At 36.6% G+C, this 6,392-nt stretch overlaps 1 long non-coding RNA gene across 1 annotated transcript; it reads left to right on the top strand.

Moving 5' to 3' along the window:
* Positions 1 to 444: 444 nt before the first annotated feature.
* Positions 445 to 3,070, top strand: LOC129736862 (uncharacterized). The gene is made up of 3 exons (XR_008733967.1): positions 445 to 808; positions 1,353 to 1,389; positions 2,633 to 3,070. It is a non-coding gene; the product is annotated as an uncharacterized LOC129736862 (long non-coding RNA).
* Positions 3,071 to 6,392: the final 3,322 nt, after the last annotated feature.

The following is a 6,392-nucleotide window of genomic DNA, read 5'->3' as shown; positions in this document are numbered from 1 at the left end:
GGCACTGTGCTGCTAAACATGGCCTTGTTTGGGGGGTTAATTTAGATAGGGATGCTTAGTGCTGTCTTGTCAATATATCCTCCATTTCTGGTTGGTTGGCACCCTCTCCTGGTGTTGGAATGCTGCCCTAAAATGAGAGGCTAGGTGCCACTAGCATCAAAGATCCAAGAAATATCTGCACGTGGGGATAAGGGATGAATGCCGCTGCTCTCCTAAAGTTGCAAATAGATCAGGCAGGTTAGCTTTCTATTCCTTCAGCTGGAAACATTGTGGAAACAACTGGTAGAGTCGTTAATGTTTGGGAATGATGAATGTATGCTGTCATGGTGGAGAGGCCTTCAGAAATGCGTTAGTCACCTTGTAGTATCTTCCTCAAGGCAAGTGGATGAAGAAACCATGGTGTGGTTATTTAAAGCATTTCCTCGCGCTTCCTCATCTTCAGGAGGTACATGGCTGTACTTGCGAGCCTGGTGGTGGTGTAGCAGTGGCAGGAAGTATGAGCCTTTCTATTTGTGCAGGAATTGCACAGCAGCCTTTGGGTTGCCTCTGCTCGTGGGACGCTTTGGATGATGTCTGAATTGTTTGTTAACTAGATCGGCAGTTGCATGTTTGATTCATGAGTAGCATGCAGGTACAGACCAATGAGTATGTGGAATCTCGGCAAGGGCTTGTGTGTCATAAGTGTTTCCTAAAATATTGTAGCACGTTCAAGATGATCTTAAAGCAAATTCTGGTAATCAAGACCTTTTTTCTTATTTTTTTAACACAGGCCTCCTCGATCACAGAAAATCCTAGGAACTGCTTTCAGGTGATGTTTCTACTGCTATTTGTAGTCACTTTAGGCTAAGTATCGTAGGTACCTGAACACAGTGCTTGGGCTTCCACAAAGAAACACTTTTCTACAGACAACTGTTCCTGTTTTGTCAGAGAAGTGTAGAAACCAAAGTGCTCTATCTGATACCTATTTGTGATAGTGGGGCTATACAGATTGCCTGAAGGTGCCTTCGTATTTGTATGGCTGACTATTTAAAGAACAGAAAACTGTAGCACAGTCTTCATAGTTTTGATACTTAGAGAGCAGAAAGAAGATATCTGAGGACTTCTTCTTGCACTGCTGTATTCTGTATCTTAGAGTAATTTGGGACAAAGAAGGAATGGGATTTGGGGTTTTATTTCAATTGCACTGAATGTACCAGGAGAGCACACTTTATGTATAGAAATAAATTTCCATATTCATAAGACTATCAGAACACAATGTTTTGGTGTTCAGGTTTTATAAACTGTTTTCACTGCTTTATGTTGGTTACAAGTGCTTTATTTTAAGTTCTGATCATCTTTCTTTCTTCTTCTAGAAGTCGAGCTGAGCCAGCGAGTAGAACATCAAAAGAGGTATGTAAAAACACAAGCTGAAACTTTTTTCTACATGCTGCACCTAAGTCTAAGAAATGTAGTCTTGTACTATTTTTTTATATATAAAATATATATGTTTTATATATATTTATAATATATATATAAAAACATATTTTCCAGTGAAACATAGTGTATGCTATAAATCCAATGTATTTGATTCAGCATAGTGAAAACTGAGCAATGCCAACATTTGCGCAGTTCTAATGTGAAGAATGGTATTTGTGCCTAGTAACGCATCGCATTTCGTACTGAATAGGCTAGAATATTTCTTGTATGACTGTGTGTTGTACAGAAAATGTAGGCTCATTTTTAGAGCTTGTAGGTTCAAGGTTTGCACCACTGAACTTGGTGCCACTCTTCAGTACACCACCACCACTTTGAATTTACGTTAGGAAAAGGGGCAGCATTTTTCTTCAGGTCAGAAAACACTGTCGTTCTGCTGCTAAAACATGAATAAGTAACTCGAGGAGATCCTTGACTAGTAATGGTCTAGATCTCCATTTGGCCCTTGGGTGGAATGCTACGTGCAATGATGCATTTCAAAATAGCCCTCATAGTACAAACATTACTTTGTGGTGGTGTTTGGTTTTCATCTGTAAGTATAACTGCTTTTTCTTCACTAGAATGGTGTGAGGCATTACACGAGCTCTAGGTCACTGGATCTGATCACTTTGTAAGCTCTTAGAATAACTTAATCTAGAAATTAATGAACTTGGGGTCTAATGATAGTAAATAAAAGACAGCGCAAAAACTATACTGTGTTCATGAATCATACCTGTGTGCATTTAGAAAATGATGAGCTATTAACTGATTAATTTATAAACTGCGCTGACAATGTTTCCTGTAGTGACACTTCCTTCTCAAATAAATGGAAATATTTTTTTTAGATCCTTTTGAGCTGAAAATGGACAGCTTCCTTAACCCTCTGTCTTTTAAGCAGTTGTGAGCATTTGAAAAGGGTCCCTCTCTGAGGTATTCTGAGCAATAGGTTGATCTCAAGAGGGGTTGGTTACTTTAGATTCTTCTCGTTAACAACGTAGGGATACTTAAGCTGTTTAAGGTTTGGACTTTGTTTTGAACAAATACAAATTCCACTGGCTTGGAGATGGCTCTTCCAGTGACACTCAGAGGATATAGCGCAGGCTTTCATACAGCAATAGGGGTGAACTATTTCTGTGTTTTGATTGTAGAACTTGAATATGTGTTTAATTTTTCTGAATAGATTGCGACTCTTCCACACCTCTTTCTCTGGCCCAGCTTATTAAGGTATGCTTAGATGTACTTTCTTGTGAAATAGTGTGTTTTAAACCTTACACTGTGCTCTCTAGCTGGATAACTGCTATAATATGAGCAAAACATTAATTGTTAATAATTCAGAGTGTTTATCCTAACTTTAAAATGTTACTTTGTGCTGCGAACGAAGAGACGGGACGCAGCTTGATGCAAGCAAATGTCAATTTATTGTACAGAAGCACGAGCTTATATACACTTTCAAAAGCTGCGTGTTTTAAACTGATTGGTTCTTGAAGCTAAGCCTTGCATACTAGGCAATCCCTGATTGGTGGTTAACTACCATCAATTAACCACAAGGTGTTACCTTTCCTTGGCGCCATCCGTCTCCCACTCCCCTGTGCTCTGTAAACATGTCTCATCATGTTAATTGTTGTCTGTACAAGCTCGAGCACATTTCCCTCAGCTAACTGATTGCCATGCATGGTCCTAGTTTCCAGCCCGCTCCTGCAACTTTGATACTATCCTGTAAAGAGTAGTTCCCAGCTTGGGAAGATGGAAGGGGAGCACCTTATTGGCCACAGTGTAATTCTGCAGTATTACTCATCTGCAAGATACAAAGAAGCAGCACTTCAGAAGCTGTTTACCATTTTTCATATGTCCCGTTAATTCTTCATTGGAAACTAACACAATTTTTACAGAACAAATTAATTGGCCGTAAGTTATGGACATTTCTGGGGCCTTTGCAACAGCCAGAACAGATGTGTTTCTCGAACATGGAAAATTGCATGGCATTTTATGAATTTCTAGTCATTACATAACCCTATGTTAGGTATGACCTAACCCTAAGTCTGAATTCTAAGACATAAACTTAAGACCCTAAGACTTAACCTAAGATTTAACCTTAAGACTTACCCTAAGACTTAACCTTAAAACTTTACCTTAAGACTTAACCCTAAGACTTGACCTTACGACTTAACCTTAAGACTTAAATTTAAGACTTAACCTTAAGATTCAACCTCAAGACTTAACCCTAAGACTTAACCTTAAGGATCAAACTTAAGATTTAACCCTGAGAGTTAACCTTAATATTAACACTAAGACTTAACCTTAAGATTTAAACTTAGGACTTAAATTTACTACTTAAATGTAAGACTTAAATTTAAAACATAACATTAAGACTTAACCCTAAGACTTAAAAATAAGATTTAAACTTAAGAATAATCCTAAGATATAACCCTAAGACTTAACCCTGAGACTTACACCTAAGACTTAACCTTAATACTTAACCCTAAAACTTAACCATAAGACTTAACCCTAAGACATAACCTTAATAACTAACCCTAAGAATTAATGCTAAGACCTATCCCTAAGATTTAACGCTAAGATTTAACCATAAGACTTATCCCTAAGACTTAACCCTAAGACTTAACCCTAAGACTCAGCCTTAAGACTTAACCCTAAGACTTAACCCTAAGACTTAACCCTAAGACTCAGCCTTAAGACTTAACCCTAAGACTTAACCTTAAGTCTTAACCCTAAGACTTAACCTTAAGATTTAATCCTAGGACATAACCATAAAGCTTAACCCTAAGACTTAACCCTAACACATAACCTTAATACTTAACCTTATGACTTAACCCTAAGATGTAACCGTAAGACTTAGTCCTACGACTTATCCCTAAGGCTTAATCCTAAAACCTAACCCTAAGTCTTAACCTTAAAACTTAACCTTAAGACTTAACCCTAAGATATAATGCTGAGACTTAACTCTAAGATTTTACCATAAGACTTAACCTTAAAACTTAACCCTGAGACTTAACTCTGAGACATAACCCTAAGACTTAACCCTAAGACATAACCCTAAGTCCTAACCCTACAACTTAACCCTAACACATAACCTTAATACTTAACCTTATGACTTAATCTTAAAACTTAACCCTAAGACATAATCCTAAGTCCTAACCCTACGACTTAACCCTAACACATAACCTTAATACTTAACCTTATGACTTAACCTTAAAACTTAACCCTAAGACATAACCGTGAGACTTAACCCAAGACTTAACCTTAATACTTAACCTTAAGACTTAACCATAAGGCTAAACCTCAAGACTGAACCCTGAGAGTTAACCCTAATATTAACCCTAAGACTTAAACTTAAGATTTAAACTTAGGACTTAACCTTAAGACTTAAATTCAAAACTTAACCTTAAGACTTAACACTAAGACTTAAATTTAATACTTAACCTTAAGAATTAATCCTAAGATTTAACCCTGAGACTTAACGCTAAGACTTAACCCTAAGAAATAAACTGAAGATTTAACCTTAAGACTTAACCCTAAGAGTTAACCTATAACTTAAACTTAAGACTTTCCCTTAAGACTTAAATTTAATATTTCACCTTAAGACTTAACCCTAAGACTTAACACTGGGACATAACCTTAATACTTAAACCTAAGACTTAACCCTTAGACATAACTAGAAACTTAACCCTGAGACTTAACCCTAAGACTGAACCCCAAGACTTAACTTTAAGACTTAAGACTGAACCTTAAGACTTAACCCTAAGACACAACCTTAACAATTAACCTTAAGACTTAACTCTAAAACTTAACCCTAAGAAGTAACCCTAAGACTCAAGACTCAACCTCAAGATTTATCCCTAAGACAGAACCTTAAGACTTAACCCTAAGATTTAACCTTAAGACTTAATCCTAAGTCTTAACCCAAATACTTAACCCTAAGACTCAACCCTAAAAATTGTCATTGAGACTTAACCTAAAGACTTAACCCTAGAGATTTAACCCTAAGACTTATCCCTGATCCCTAACACTAAGACTTAACTCTAAGGCTCAACCTTAAGGCTTAATCCTAAGACTCAATCTTAAGACTTAAACTAAGCATTCAACCCTAAAGACTCAACCCTAAGATTTAACATTGAGTCTTAACCTAAAGACTTAATTGTAGAGACTTAACCCTAAGACTTATCCCTAAGGCTTAACCCTAAGACTTAACTCTAAGGCTCATCCTTAAGACTTAACCCTAAGACTCAACCTTATGACTTGACCTTAAGACTTAAACTAAATACTTAACCCTAAGACATAACCATAAGTCTTAAAACTGAACCTTAAAATTTAACCTTAGGACTTAACCTAAAGTCTTAACTCTAAGACTTAACCCTAAGATTCAACTTTAAGACTTAACCCTAAGACTCAACCTGAAAAATTAACCTTAAAACTTAACTCTAAGACTTTACCCTAAGACAAAAACTTTAGACTTAACCTTAATATTTACCCTAAGACTTAAACCTGAGACTGAACCCTAAGACTTAACCCTAAGACTTACCTATAAGACTTAACGCTAAGACTGAATCTTAAGACTTAACCCGTAAGACTCAACCTTATTAATTAACCTTAAGACTTAACCCTAAGACTTAAGTCCAAGACTCAACCTCTAAGACTTAACCTTAAGACATAACCTTAAGACTAAAACCTAAGACTTATCCATGAGACTTTAACTCTGTCTTAAACTAGAGACGTATCGCTAAGAGTTAACTGTAAAGACTCAACCTTAAGACTTAACGCGGACACTTAACACTAAGACTTAACCCTAAGAGTTCACATTGAGACTTAACCTAAAGACTTAACCCTAAGACTTAACTATAAGATTAACTCTAAGGCTCAACTTTCAGACTCAACCTTTAAGACTTCATCTTATAGCTTAACTCTAAGACTTAACTCTAAGACTG

The sequence above is a fragment of the Falco cherrug genome, chromosome 9, assembly GCF_023634085.1.
Source record: "Falco cherrug isolate bFalChe1 chromosome 9, bFalChe1.pri, whole genome shotgun sequence".
Classification (NCBI taxonomy): domain Eukaryota; kingdom Metazoa; phylum Chordata; class Aves; order Falconiformes; family Falconidae; genus Falco; species Falco cherrug.
This window is presented reverse-complemented; position numbering and strand designations above follow the sequence as displayed.